The 16457-nt window shown below is 39.0% G+C and overlaps 1 protein-coding gene across 8 annotated transcripts in view; it reads right to left on the bottom strand.

Annotated features, from left to right (window-relative positions):
• Positions 1-16457, bottom strand: part of LOC106867786 (axin-1) — a 214702-nt gene that overhangs the window by 12464 nt on the left and 185781 nt on the right. The gene's annotated exons all lie outside the window — the stretch shown is intronic.

The raw sequence follows: 16457 nt of genomic DNA, 5'->3' as shown, positions 1-16457 counted from the left end.
TTTTTCTCGTCACGTCACTTTATAATTGGGCTTTTATTTATTTAACGGATGAGAAAGAGGAGAGAGAGAGAGAGAGAGAGAGAGAGAGAGAGAGAGAGAGAGAAAGAGAGATAGATAGAGAGAGAGATAGAGCGAGAGCGAGCGAATCCATCCATCTACCATCACCACACACGTACACACAATTCCCCCCGAAACATTGCAGCTGAACAACAACAAAAACAGCCCGGCGTCTTCTATTGTCTTTCAGTACATAATATAAACTTCACAGCCTTTTCCGCCTTTTGAAGTTGCACTGTATACTGCACAAAGAGGAGAGAGGGGGAGAAGACACCGGGGTGGGAAAGAAAAAAAAATAGAAAAACAATAAAACAAACAACCTCAACTTTTACAGACTGGTAAGCTTTTTGTGTGCATGCTTCAAGTCATTTGCAGAAATGCACTCATAATATATCTAGCAGTATTTCTATCACCTCGTCCAGATCTCTCTCTCTCTCTCTCACACACCAGTATCATTTAGTCAAACTATAATACACACGCACACATATACACTATAGCTACCAGTATCTAATAAATTTCTCCAGATATCACAGACTATATGCATCAGTATCTATAAATTAGGTACATGTATCACACACGCACTCGGAGCTAATGTAGTGGCATTGGACATGCTCTTTACCTAACCCTTAAAATGAAGATAAAATTTATCAAAACCATGAACAGGGGGTGGAGTGAGAAGTCCTTCCCAAACAGGAAACTTACGATTGGTGATCCAACAATGAAACCAATGAATCACACAATACTGTCTTTAAAGGCAATAATAATAATAATAATAATATATGGTTGTGGTTGTACCGGAAGGCAAGAGGCAAAAACAAGCGGATATGAGGTAGATAGATAGAGAGAGAGAGGGCGGGACAGGTGAGGAGGTATCACCGCTAATTGCAAAATAGCAAGAGAAGGAGGATGTGCTTAGCCCCCCCTCCATATCCCCGAAAAAGGTTTTACCGAGAGGCCTCCGCGCCTCCTGTTCTTTCCTCTTGCACGCTTACTTTTTGGGGACAGTTTTATAGTGCAAACTCAACTTAGTTTTCAGACTGTTTCATGATTTAGTAATTCTCTAACATCGGTTTCCTTATTTCTTCACGAGATAGAAGAATGGCGCAGGCGGCAGTAAGTACGAAACAAGTACTCTGTTACCAATAATTCAAAAGGCACGCGCACGCACGAATATATTAGTGTTTTTCAAGTTATAAAACAAAAACATTAAACCGAAGGATTTACTCAATACTCCTCACCAGAACATATTCATTCATTTAAACCTTTATAATAAGAAACGGTTGACAGTGACTTCGAAGTTTTGGCTTTGCTCGCTTTCGTCTTTGTACGTGTTAGATCAATCTAGCTTTAGGAAAGAAAGTAGTGAAAACATGATGATATATATTGATGTATGTATGGAAAGTACAGACAACAAAGATATGAAAGATGAAATAAACTCTCTCTAAACACTATGGCCAGTCAGTGCCTTGTAAGTTATGTCATATAAGTTTCAACGCTTATTGTCCTTATGTTGGAACTTATTCTCTCTATCTCTCTCTCTCTCAGTGCTTCATTTCCACTGATTGTGTGATCTTTTTGTTGTAATGCATTTGACATTTGCTTCATGCCAACCACCGGCTACTTAACAGACGAGATCAAAATACTCAGGTTGGTTTTGTTTGATAGTAACAATGGGAGAGAGAAAGAGAGAATTATATATATATATATATATATATATAATATATATATATACATATACATATACATAAAATACACACACACACACGAGAGTGAGAGAGAAATTATTACACATTTATGAAAGAGTATTATACACACACACAAACACACGAGAGAAAGAGAGGGGAGAGGATGGCAGCATCCATATTACAGCAATGGCGAAAGAAATCTAATGGAAGTATAGACAAACCAAGCGAACTATTGGGGAGGGAGAGAGAGGAGAGAGGGAGTGAGAGAGAGAGAGAGAGAGAGTTTTTATGGGCCTGAAAGAGGAGAACATCATCCTGAGATCTGAAAGGGCCCTTATATAAATAAACATCACTCAAAAAGCGAATAATGCGTTGGCAGAATTGAGCCATCCGCCATCCCGCACCACTTCCCTCTCCACTTGAAAGTGTATTGTGGCAGTTTGTATGTGCGTGGAGGGGGGTGGTTCCTAAAAAGCCAGGACGATTGTAAAAGGATTTGTACGGAACCATCAAACAGTGCAAGATAATAAATGTACCAAATGCGTTTTTTTTATGGTAGTAAAAAGAGTTCCACAAAAACTGAGCGATAACGAAACATTTTACTATAAAGATTTCTTTCTGTACCTTTAAATGAAAGAGAGCGTCAAGGTATTAATTATTATTGTTGTTGAATAACGATTTTTATCATAAGCACACAGCCACATTTGTTTTTTGTTTTTTTTTTTAGTGTATATGTACATACTGTGTATGTGAGAGGGACAGTATAGTTAACTTAATAGTCTTTCCAATATTTGATTGGTACTTATTTGAATGACTGACGGGAATCTAAGAGCCAAAACTGACCTCAGTGGCATTTGAAACGGCAGAGACATAACTAAGAATTTAAAGTTCTGTCTGTCTGTCTCTCTCCACCAACACCCTGAATGAAGTTGAAGGAAACGATAAACACACGAGCAAAAGCTTACAGTATTTAAATTTCGAATTCTACAATAGAAGCAGTTCTATCGTAAAATCTTAACGCATGTGTATTGTTGAAAAGCCAGAAGCTGAAGCTTTTCGTTCGGGAAAAAATCTTTATCGACCTTATTGTGTTAAAAGACAATATATTTCAGAGATAGGCGATACGAAATAGCCACGGAAGCGACCACGAGAGCGACAGATTCGGATTTCAGCGTTGTTGCGACTTGTCAATGCAACAACATACTCGTGTCTCTTCCAAAACGTGATCGCATGTACCAAAAATAGTGTATAAACAACACACTGGTTTGCAATGGCATCGCATAATATAAATCGAGCTATGCAATAGAAGCTCCATCGTATTTTTCTTCCTACTCCTGATTTGAAATCTCATTAGGATTAGTTAAGTTCCCCTTATTCCATGTGGAGAATAAATAACTTTAGGTTTGATTTATCTAATTCCCCACCTCACTGTTCACGCATCCATTTCAGAAAATGATTTTGCACCCGATTTGGATTCAATACGAGAACAATATATTCCAAGATTATCAGAGTGTGTATGTACAAGCTACTCCACCTGTCTTTCATATAAGAATTAAACTTTCGTACATGCATTTACATATCCAGAGTTGAGAAAACGTAGTCTTACTCATGGTAGGATAACCTCTATCGTGTTGGTTTCACAAAAAGTTCACTCGGAACTCTGTAAAGTAGTTGGCATTAAACGTAGAAACCATATCAAAACTGAAACAGAACAGGTCATGGACCGTATCGAACTGTTCGACCTATGCCTACATGGATTCTAATTTTATTTTAAACACTGTTCTACATTAAGGACCAACCCATTAATTAATTGTAATATTTTGTAAACATTTCGCAAGAGACACGAACACCAGGGAAAGCAGCCAGTGGCAACCAAATATTAAAACAACCATCATCCACACTGGAAACTACCAGCTCAGTGTCTATTGAGCTATCGAAAGAACATTTATGCAGTCGCTCGAACTACTAAAAATAGCAACCAAATCTCCATCAAATTTATCTAATACTGTCTTAAAGGGCACATTGGATTAGTGTTGTATTCGATACAGAAAGGCTAAAGCAAAAAGAAACGATGTGATCACAGCTGGAGTATCTCTGCTTGTATAGGTTTGTCCGATAAAGGCTGACTTGAAGTTGAAGGTCAACAATATATTTACTGCCTCCACAATATATTTACCCCCCTCCATCCCGCCCCGCACACAAAATCTAGGAAATTCGATAACTTTGGTTGATTAGCTTCCATTTTAGATCTGAGCTTTATATCCCAAAGAGAAAAGCCAGACAAAAACCTTTCAGCTCCATTGTTTCAATACGCGGAGAAGATTCCATTTTAAACACAACAAACCCACAATACAGCACAAGTAAACATTATGGACTAACTTAGTTCCTGAAAATGTTAGATCCATATTACACCCATCCAAGAAAAAATAAGTCTTCTAAATTGCTAAAAAGTGAGATCACACGTTAGACCTTTACTAATAACGATGCCTCTGACATAGAATCACATATTTTGAGGGTAGTCTTGTAGCTGATGAGTTCACTTGAATGGTATACTTATTTTATCAGGGCTTCATAAACAAATGATGAAGTCACACTTTATGGGGTTTGAACTCAGAAAGGAAAGGAACGTTACTAAATAAGACCGAGAGAGAGTGGAGAGGAAGAAGTAGCTTTCCTATCTCAAACAACCACACTGGCCCCTTTTTCTTTTTAACATTTACTTGTTTGAATCACAGGGACTGCAGCCACGCTGCAGCACTGCATTGAAGGGTTTAGCCAAATCAACCCCAGTATTTTCTTTTTTAATGAAGTCTGGTACTTCCTTATTCGATCAGTTTTTTTTTTTTTGCCGAACTGTTAGAAAACGGAGACAAAAAGAAATCAATATCTCTATTTACGTACACACGACGGGTTTCTACACAGTTTCCATTTAACCAAAATCACTCACAAGGCATCGATCGGTCCGAGGCTATAGAAGACACTTGCCCAAGTTGCTATGCAACTACATGGTTGCAAAACCAAGCATCTTACCCGCACAACCATATCTGAGATTAAAAGCAATTTCTTATAGACATGGCCATCAATCTTGAATGAAGGGAAAGTCGGAAGAACCAACTAGTATATTAATGGTACATATTATATCAACCCTGAAAGGATGAACAAAAAAGAAAAAAAAAGGGTAGGAATCCTAGTTATTACGAAGATTTCTACCAATTCTATCGCCCTAAGTTATCTGCTCCGAATAGGTACAAATCTAATTGCTAAAAGTTGATTAAAACTATGACAATTATATAAATATCAGAAGAGCTAAAAAGTTATGCTGCAAGAAAGAGTAAGATCCATTGACCGTAGAGTAGATGGATGGATGGTTTGCCCTGCTCGATCAAGTTAATAATTAATATACGAAGACAGAAACCAATTTTTGAGCGATACAGCCAGTCTCACAGCAATGGTAAAGTATTCCATACACGACGGTATTAAAACGGTTGATGTAATAAACACACAAGAACATCCGGGAAGGATGTTTGAATGTGCATTGTGGAATTTGGCTGTGAGCAAGATCTGTGAGTGGTTAGAAATTAGCAAAGTAAAGAAGTGAACTTCAAGTCTTGAATTGCAGGGGGGAGAGGGAGAGAGAGAGAGAGAAAGAGAAGGAGAGGGAGAGAGAAAGAGAAGGAGAGGGAGAGAGAAAGAGAAGGAGAGGGAGAGAGAAAGAGAAGGAGAGGGAGAGAGAAAGAGAAGGAGAGGGAGAGAGAAAGAGAAGGAGAGGGAGAGAGAAAGAGAGAGAGTCAACAAGTATATTATCTTGCCCGGAGAAAAAGGAAAGCTCTCTCTCTCTCGAAAATGAGTTGACCTGCGAAAAATGAAATTAAAGGTTGCGTGAAATGAAAGGAGAGAACAAACCGAAGAAAGCCCACTAGCTCCCAATTTCTTTCATTCGTAATAGAAGCAGAGAACAAAGTAAATTAGCAAATGCGCTAACACGGGACTCATATTTGGTGAGGGAGAGAGAGAGAGAAGGGGGATGGAGGAGGAAAGTGTGAAGAAAAACAATCAGAGGGTGGGTTAGAGAGAGAAAGAGAAAAAGCGAAGACTGGGGGGGGGGGAGTAAACGCAATGCCAATTAAAAGCCAAACACAGAGAGAGAGGGAGAGATGATGCTAGTTCCCCGTTTTCAAAGTAGTTGAGCTGTATCTTCCTGGCCAGACTCTTCATCAAACAACCTAAAACCAGAAGTGAGCAGACTAGCCTTTGATCTACCATCAAATTTCACAACTGAGAAAAATGGGAGAGAACTCGCGCGCGCGTGTGTGTGTGTGTGTGTGGAGAGGGGAAAGCGGCGGGGTGCGGCAATCTGAAAGAAAGAGGACATTTGCTAGCTAGTGATAATAGTTGAAAGTCATGCTTATAGCAGTGGTAAGGAGTGGAGTTAGGGTAATACGGAGCGGGACGGAGTCGGGGATATGGTAGGGTGGGAGAGAGAGAGAAAGAAAGAGAGAGACGGTAGAGGAAGAGAGCCGGGACGGTGGAACGAGGAACGCGGTGGGAAAGAGAAAGAGAGAGAAAGAAAGACGAAAGAGGATCTTCTCTCTCTCTCCCCTTCCCAAAACTGAAATGCCAACAACTCTTCTGTTGCTGTTTGATCAGATCTCAAAAACAAGTCAAAGAAGAGAAACTAGCTTTGATATCGGATACTAATAATTACCTCTTACTCAGCTACTATTAATCAGCAGACAGATGGTTGTGTGTGAGAGTGAGATAGACGGGGGAAGAGGGGCGAGTAGTAGTAGTAGTAGTAGCAGCAGCAGTGGGAGAGAAAAAGAGAGAGAAGGAGAAGAACTTGATAGGAATAGCCAAAATAGAGACATACGAGCAGTTCCCCCTTGAAGTGACTGTTAATGTTTTTATTACACAAGCCTACACACAAACAAACACACATAAATCAGTGAAGAATACAAAATACAGAATAATAATAATAATAATAATAATAATAATAATAATAATCATCATCATCATCCTTTCTCTAGGCACAAGGTCTGGAATTTGTGAGGAGAGGGATAGTCGATTATATCGACCCCAGTATTTCACTGGTACTTTATCGACACCGAAAGGATGAAAGGCAATGTTGATATCGGTGGAACTATATAATAATAAAAATAATTTTTGGCACAAGGCTCACAATTTCGAGCTGAAGGCAAGTCGATTACTAGACAAGTACTTTATTGTATCGACCTCGAAAGGATGAAAGACAAAGGTGACCTCGGCGAGATTTGAATTCAAATTGTAAAAAAGTTGGGACAAAGACTGCAAAGTATTTGTTACGCTCTAACGATTTTGTCAGTTCGCCGCCATAACAACAATAATAGAGGGGAAAATAAAGTGAAAAAACAAAAATAGCTGAAAACCGTAATTAAAACTGATGCAGGAGGAAAATATACGGTGAGATAAGGAAAGGAAAAAATGTTAAAAGAAAATCCCTAGACCAAATTCTAAAGGAGATAAAAAAAACAAAGGAGAAACGGGAGCACTATGCAACCCCCCCCCCCCCCCCAAAAAAAAAACCAGTGATGAAAAGATATGCTACAAGATTTGATAAGCCTCATCAAACAATAGGTACAAGATTCCGTTAAATATTTATGCATAACCTATGTAGTTGACATACATCCATGCCAAATTTGACAATTTTCTGAAAACAGAAAAATACGACGAACAGCTTTGATCGATTTTCGCACCACATCAGAGAAATAAACAGCCAATCTGTTTATATACTCAACAAAACCAGTAGCTAAAGAATGGTGTTTACTGTCTGTTTTCGTCATTTTCCTGTACGTTTGTTAGCTATTCCCAGTGGCTTTTTGACACTGGCGTCACCGAAAGTGAACAATATCAGCGTTAAAGGCGCGAAACTGCAATGATCTTTTGGACGTTGACTGATGAGGAATTAGCTACGAATTCTCTGTTTGCTAGATTTTTGTAAAATTTTCCGTTTGTTGTATCTTTGTTAAATTTTTGAAATAAATACAGTGGTCTTCCATGTAAATAAATGTACCATGCTTTCGTTAACTTTTTTAGGTACCTATGTGGTCGCGACCCATTCGGCCTTCCCACCCTTGACCTAGTGGAATGTGCAGAGACGGATGGAGAGAGAAAGAGGCATGGACCGACATTGAGCTGGTACTAATTTCCAGCTGACCAGACTGGAACAACGTAAAATAAAGTGTCTTGCTCAAGCATTGAACCTCACTTATTATCCTGAGTCCAATATCTTAAACCAATCCTAACGACTGAGCCACACACTTTCACAAGAACTGAACATCTAAACTTGCTCAGAAAGTAAGAAATAAGGAAATTTTAACACAGGCACAAGTTCACAAATGAGAGAGAGAGAGATTATCTGAACTCAGAATGTAAAATGACACGAATACCACAAGACATTTTGTGAACAACTCTACCAAGTCTTCTAATAAGTTATCAATCAAGAAAAATAATTCCACCATGAACTACTAAAGGTACAAAGAACCAATGTGCTTATCGATATTTGATACTCTGGTGTTAAGTGGGAACAATACAGCTCGTACCTAAATGTTATCTACTTGCAACAGTTCCAGAAAGGTCCCTCGTTTACAGTTAAGTAAATAGAGACATTGGAATGCTTATAGTAGCCGTGGTTATTGGTTTAAGCAATCCATTTCGAGACAACATGGTCCTGAGTTCGATTCCCCTGCGCGGCACATTGGGCAAGTATTTTCTAACACAGCGCCTGCCAGACCAATAAACTTGCCTATATATATATGTATATATATATATATATATATATTTATTACACACACACACACGCCTTTAACAATAATAATATTCATATAATTCAAAACGTCCTGAAGAAATGACTTATGTAACCACAACCACTTATTCTGGCAGAATCGTTAACAAACAGAGCGAAATGATTAACGCCATTTCGTCCGTCTTCTGAGTTCAAATTCTGCCGAGGCCGACTATGCCTTTCATCCTTTCAGGCTCGATAAAATAAGTACCAGTTGAGCACTGGGGTCGATGTAATTAATTACTCCCCTTCCCACAAATTTCAGGCCTTGGGCCTATAGTAGAAAGGATTGTTATTATTATTATTATGCCTATAACAATGGTTATTAATTATTAATCATGTTATATAATAAAGATAATCGTATCATATAATTTGCTGCTAATAATAATTAGGTGATTACTAAACCTTCGTGATACTCATCGAAACGGCTGTAAAAGCGAAATAAAGTTGTGGAATATGATAGGATATTGCTGTCTTTTTAATTTCTTAAAGTTCCTAAACGTAACGTTTGAAAGATCTTTTCAAGTTGAAAATGCCTCCAGTATTACGGGGGGAGGGGAGCACAATTAAATGCGGACTGAATTGTTCTTCATTATAACATATTTGAAAGAAAAGCAATTATGTGCGTGTCGAATGTACTTTGAACCGAAAACCGAAAAATCGGCGGGTTTTTAAATCGTTCTGCACTGGATTACAGATATTCCATTGTCATTCTCACTGTCACAACTGCAGTGATTGACCAGTTGTTGAAAGCTTGTAACAAATGTTGCATAGATCACCTCTCGGAATTAGCTGTTAAAATACTGCCTGAAACTTGGCAAATATTTGTATTGGTGCTTACCCTTAAGAATGGATAGCATTCGACTTCCCACATAAAACGATCGAATTTACACCAAGTGTGAATAGAGATTTTGTGTCTTGGATAAAACCGAATTTTACACTGAAAATATATGGAAGTTATTTTGAGCTTTTAAGTACGAACAGTAAATTTTTCTTCTAATTGGGCATGAGGCCAATTCCGAAGGGAAAGAGGTCAGTCGATTCCACTGACCAGTGCTTAATAGATACTTTATTCTAGTCAAAGATGACTTCGGTGGGATTTGAACTCCGGATATAAAGAGCCAGAACAAATACCGCTCTAAAAATTTTGCCAGCTCACCAGAAGAGGCCTATTGCTGACTGAACACCAGATTAAAACGGGAAGCTGATAACAGGAAAACTTAGGGGTTTTCCCCCCTCGATTTCTAGAACTATTGTTGGTCATTGAGCCAACCAACTATTTATTTGTTCATGTAAGAAATGAATATGCAAACTTTCTACTAACAAACCAAGAACTTCAGATTGGACGCCAAAACAACCTTGCAAATGCTGCTTTGTGTATAAAAATTTGTTAACTAAACGGTTTTGACTTCAACAATTTAAAACCTCCGCACATTGCTAGTTTAGCTCAGTTAACCAATGGTTTATCTTATTAGGACTAAGACTTACAACATCTTAGAAGCTTTATTCTACAAAGAGATCAGGCGACTAATTGGCGAAGTCGTTAAAGTGTCCGATGGAACAGTTTGCAATATGTTCTGATATCCAGTGTTCCGAGTTCAAATCCCGCCAACGTCAACTATGCTTTTTAGTCCTTTCGGGGTCAATAAAACAAGTATTTGTCCATGGTAGTCGTTTAATGTAACTGTAAAAATACCTTACGGTATTTCTGACTTCCTTTTTTTTCTGTGGACATATTTTTTTTCAGCATTCTTGGTTCAAATCCCACCACGACTTATTTTACCCGTCGCATGGTTTAACGTTACAATCTGGCACCTTGAGTGCCTTTAGAGAAATCCACTCGGTTTCAGGACACTGCTTCCCTCCCGACTAAAAGACAAAAGAAAACAACAACTGGAACAAACATAATTAAGTTCCTACCATAGTAACCTCACTAAATAAATGAGTTATTCGAATAAAAACACGAGAGCTTCACAAAGGCATAAATAATCCAAATTCTTAAAATTTCTCTTACTCTCTCCTTCCAACACCTCTTAATTATATGACCCCCCACACACACACACAAAAAGTACTTTTCTTTAAGGGGTTTTCTTTGCACGTGGATACTAACCAAACCTGTTACCGTCACCACCTCTAACACCATTTATCAACTTACCGAAAGTTATAACGATTTTTGCTCCCTAACGTTGTAAGTTGTTTGCAACCGAAAAAAAGGGGGTACCAGAAAAACTTACAATTATATACAACAAACAGGGGCCCCACAAATTTGTATACACCCTTACATACATACACTCATATATATATATATGTGTGTGTGTGTATCTTTTACTTGTTTCAGTCATTTGACTGCGGTCATGCTGGAGCACCGCCTTTAGTCGAGCAAATCGACCCCAAGTACTTATTCTATCGGTGTCTTTTGCCGAACCGCTAAGTGACGGGGACAGAAACACCAGCATCGGTTGTCAAGCAATGCTAGGGGGACAAACACAGACACACAAATATATACACATATACGACGGGCTTCTTTCAGTTTCCGTCTACCAAATCCACTCACAAGGTTTTGGTCGGCCCGAGGCTATAGTAGAAGACACTCGCTCAAGATGCCACGCAGTGGCACTGAACCCAGAACCATGTGGTTGGTAAGCAAGCTACTTACCACACAGCCACTCCTGCGCCTATATATATATATATATTTATTTATTACACACAGCATCACTTATTTACACATTACACATGGCAATTCGAGGCCATCTCACCGCAACAACAAAAATCCTTATGCAATTAATGGAGATGGAACAAAAAATGCAGGTTTGGTGAAAACCAAGGGCTACGTAACGTGCAGTATGGCAAAATATTTTAACGATAAATTTGGTGGTGACGGCGGAAGTGGCGGTGATTGCCTGCTCCTTTCCTTCCCATCTCCCCCGCCCCCACACAAATATAAAACGCAATTACAGCGTTGTAGCCAGTCATTTTATAGTTTACTTACTGAAATAGAAGTAGAAGCCGCACTTAGAAAGTATAATAGCAGAAAGCCGAAGCTGTTTAATAATAAAGGTCACATTTAAGACTATCATTTAAAACAGTTTCATTCCATTTTAAAATATTGTTAGTTATACATACACACATATATAAACACACATTTCGATACTACACCTACACCTACACATACACACAGTTTCATTATATATAGAGTTAATGTTTCACATTAGATAGTATGACGAATAAAGAAACGACGGAAGAAAGAACAAGTGAATAAATTAAGTCAAACAAAAGAAAAAAAAAACAAGTTAACCAAATAAAAAAATACTAATACAGAACGAAGTAAAGAAAAAAAGATGAAGTAGTAAATTTACAAGATCAAAGCCACATTCCTTAAATAACCATGGTTGTTATTCCTTTTTCACTGTTTTAGATGTAATTTATCATAAAAAGAAAAAAGCAAAGAAGTGTTTTCTGCTTACACAAAGGACATTTTTTTATATATATTCATTTCTTTCTTACTTATTGGTGAGGATTATCAAATAAGACGGTAAGGGCTTGTAATCAAACCCATTCTACTCAAAAGGGAAAGGAAAAAAAAAAAAAAGAAAACATGAGAGATAGATGAGAAAGGAAGAGAGAGAGAGAGAGAGAGAGAGAGAGGACAAATGAGGGAGGCAATGGGTCTCTTGAGAGAGAGAGGAAATGATGAGAAACCGGAGTAGCCTACAAAGAGAAAAGTGCCACTGATTCTTTGCAAGATAAGAAATAAACAAAATGGTAAAAAAGATGAAATAAAAGAGGAGGAAGGGAATCAGAAGACACTGCTTGCATTAAAACCAAGCCACATTTTCAAAACGTTCTGTGGAGAGAAGAAAAACATGAAAGAAACAAGCGAAACTTTTTCTCTACCATTTCCACCCATTTTGGGGAGGGAGAGAAAGAGAGAGGTCTTATTTACTATTTTATTAAATACTCGCACCACTGTTAATTATTATTATTATTGTCGAGCTGGCAGAATTCTTACGCGCTGGACGAAATGCTTATCGGCATTTCGCCCTTCGCTACGTTCCGAGTTCAAATTCCGCCGAGGTCGAATTCGCCTTTCATTCTTTCAGGGTCAATGAAATAAGCACCAGATGAACACTGGGGTCAATGTAATGGACTCACCCCTCCCCCAAAATTGCTATCCTTGTGGAAAAATTTGAAGCCCATTATTATTATTTATTATTATTATTATTGTTTTTTAGATTATTACAGCGACGAGCTTGGGCAGAATCGTTAGAGCGCCGCAACAGAAGAAATGCATTGTGGATATTATTTCTCCCGGTTCTTTACGTTCCGAGTTCAAAATACGACCAAAGCCAACTAAGTCTTTCATCCATTCGTGGTCGAGAAAATCAAAGTACCAGTCAAGTACTGGGTCGATCTAATCGACAGTCCATTCCTCCCCATGTAATTGCTGTTCTTGTGACAAATTTGAAATGAAAGTGACGAGCTGACAGAATTGTTGGGGCGTCGAACAAAATATGCCATGTTGGATTTTTTTTTCTAGTTCTTTTACATTCTGAGTTCAAATGCCGCCGAGGTCGACTTTGCCATTCATGTCTTCAGGGTCGGAGTTGATAAAACAAGTACCAGTTCAGAACTGGGGTCGAGGTAATCGACTTACCCCTCCCCCTGAAAAAAAAACTACCGGCCTTGTGCTAAAACTATTATTATTATAGTGGCGAACTGGCAGAATCGTTTGAACGCCGGACAAAATGCTTAGCGGTATTTCGTCCGTCTTTTCGTTCTGAACTCAAATTGCACCGAGGTCGACTTTGCCATTCCTGTCTTCAGGGTCGATGAAATAAGTGTCAGTTCAGCACTGGGGGTCAATGGAGACAACTATCCCCCTCCCCAAAATTTCAGTATTATTATTTATTGTCTTAACTGTGTTTAGAAGCCAAATTTAAAAAAGATTACAGAGAGGGAGGAGAAGGAAAAAACCCCTAGAAAATGGTAAAAGTAACCTCTTTCACACACACACACACACACACACACACACACACACAACGGCGCGCGCGCACGAGAGCGTATGTGTGTGTGTTTCGTAATTGGCAAACTATAACCACCAGTGTTTCTATCATAGGCACAAGGCCAGAAAGTTTATCGTTGAAATCCACCTCAGTACTTGACGGGCGTACAGTCAGTCAGTCACAACAACTTGGGGAAGATGAAAGACAAATCTGAATTCGGTGGAATTTAAACGTGGGTGGATAAAAGCTAAACACACTGCGAGGCATTCAGTCTTTAAACTCGCCGCCAGTACAACAATTATATAATAATAATAACAACAATAATAATAATACTTGATTTCATTTGTCACCAGGGCGAAGGAAGAGGGTGGGAAATAGAAAGGCGGACAAAATGTGGGGGTTGTCATATAATGAAATGATAAAATAAATAACAAAAAGAAAAATAAAGGAAATACACAAAAAGAATCCTTTCAACAAAAGGCACAAGGCCTGAAATTTTTGGGGAGGGGACTTGTCGATTACATTGACCCCCGCCTCCCAGTGCTCAACCGGTACTTATTTCACCAACCCCGAAAGGGTGAAGGGCTAAGTCGACCTCGGCGGCATTTGAACTCAGAACGTAAAGTCGGATGAAATGCTGATAAGCAGTAGTAGTAGTTTCGAGGGACATGACAAGAACAGACAGCAAGTTATGTGGAGTGGAAGGTGGGGGGGGGGGGGTCTACATAAAAATTGAAGGGGGTGGAGAAGAGAAAAGACGGTGAGAGTATACGTAGTATACAAAATATGTAAACACATGGACGATGCAGTCCCGCGAATACAGGAAAACCTCCAATTAGAGCCAATCAAAGAACCCCACAGATCCAGGGTTACCTTGACCACCAAAGGTACGAGTCTTTGCCTAACTGTTGTTCTCCAATCTACAGGCGCAAGATCAGCAGTTTCGAGGAGGAGGGGAAGTCAATAACAGCGACCCCAGTGCTAAACTAGAACGTATTTTATCGATCCCGATAAAAGAGAAAGCAAAGTAGACATCGGCGTTATTTGAACTCCGGACGTTAAAGAGCCGAAAGGAACGCTGATAAGCATTTTTGTCCGACGCTCTAACGATTCTGCCAAATAATAATAATATAAACATAGACTATTTGATTTATTTTCCACAAGGGCGACAGACGAAAAAGAAGTAAAGATAAAAAGTGTACATGTCTATACAGAAATCAGATTATAGAAAAAAAATGCATATAAAGCACGTGACATAAACAGACCAAATAGAGGTCACCGCCAGAGAGGATGGCTTCCATGTAGATTTTATGAAGTTCCTTATTGGATCTAAGATCACCCTGACCCCACAACATGTCCTCCGTCTCCACCCTATGAGAGGAACATACAGGTTCCGTTAATGCGGGACATGTTTGCTACTGTATGTAACCCATTGTTTAGAAAATTAACTGGAGGAGAGAGCATCCACCATTGCCTCTCCACTTTCACTTTCCTTTCCGAGTAGAACTTTCACGGTCCAACCGAGGAACCCAACCATCCAAGATCTCCCTAAACACTGGGGGCAAATGCCCTTTACAGTTTTACTCTCCGATTCAACAGGATTTGCTGAGAGATTGTAATAATAATAATGCTTCAGTACTTGTCTGGGGACTTTATCGACGAACTCAGAACAGCCGGAGTAAATAGCGCAAAGTATTTAGTCCGACGCTGTAACAATTCACCCAACAATAAATAAGGAACACAAGCAAAACGAGCAGCACAGTATTCTACAACTTTACACAACACAAGCGAGCCAATAAGGGAATCTCTATGTGGTAGCTCGAATTGCAAGAAATAACAGTCAAATCTACAGATCACAACCTTAAAATAGGACACATAAGATAACATAATTCTAGATGGGCTTCGACTAGGATAGTCATGGATGGAAGTACTTTTGATAATAGGTTTATTTGATCACACCAATCTAGGGGTTTTATATAAGAACTTTTATGCAGTCCAAAAATAGATTTAAAAAAAAATCTTTTAGGAGGGAAGGCAAGTATCCTTGACCTTCCGAATGCTTGCACCAGCATACACACAAGATGCCAGACGGTGGTGGTTGCGATAATGTTAAACTGGGCTTCAGATTTAAGATGACTAACCATGAAGGACATGGTAGGATTTGAACGCAGAATGCAGAAAGCCGGCACAAATGCCACAAGTGTCTGACGTTTTTAGTGTCTATTAGCTACATGAGCTATACTGCTCTAAGTAAGACACTTTTGATTTAATAACGATCGTGGGGAGAGAGAGAGAGAGAATCCTAATTATACAAATACATATTAGGCACAGGTGCAGCAGTGTGGTTAAGAAGCTTGCTTCCCAACCATGTGGTTTCAGTTTCAGTCCCACTGCACGACATTTTGGGCAAATATCTTCTACTGTAGACCTGAACGACTTTGTGAGTAGATTTGGTAGATGACAACTGAAAGAAGCCGGGAAGCCTATCGTATATGCGTTTGTGTACTTCATGTTTTCTAAGAAACCCGTATCTGGCCACAGAGGAGGGAATATCGCCTTGCTTTGGAAATAAGTGAGGGTTAACAACAAGTGGAGCATCCGGTTGTAGTAAATCTGCCCAAACAGATTCAGTCTGACTCATGCAGGCATGGAAAAGTGGGTGTTAAAAACGACAATGACAACGACAATGTAATATTAATTTACTGTTTGGCCTGAAGACATAACACACATTCTTTGTCAGCGGCAGGCAGTTTCGAATTTGAATGCAGGAAAGGATAGACATTTTTTTTGTTTGTTGCCACCCCCAAATCCATGAGTGCCAAATTAGTCATCCCATAAAACCAGCCCTATACAAACCATCTCCAAATACTAGTAGAAAAATTCAACATTGAA

The sequence above is a fragment of the Octopus bimaculoides genome, chromosome 2 (genome assembly GCF_046866305.1).
Source record: "Octopus bimaculoides isolate indiv1 chromosome 2, ASM4686630v1, whole genome shotgun sequence".
In the NCBI taxonomy this organism is placed as follows: domain Eukaryota; kingdom Metazoa; phylum Mollusca; class Cephalopoda; order Octopoda; family Octopodidae; genus Octopus; species Octopus bimaculoides.
The sequence above is the reverse complement of the archived record's forward strand: the minus strand, read 5'-3'. Positions and strand labels throughout refer to the sequence as shown.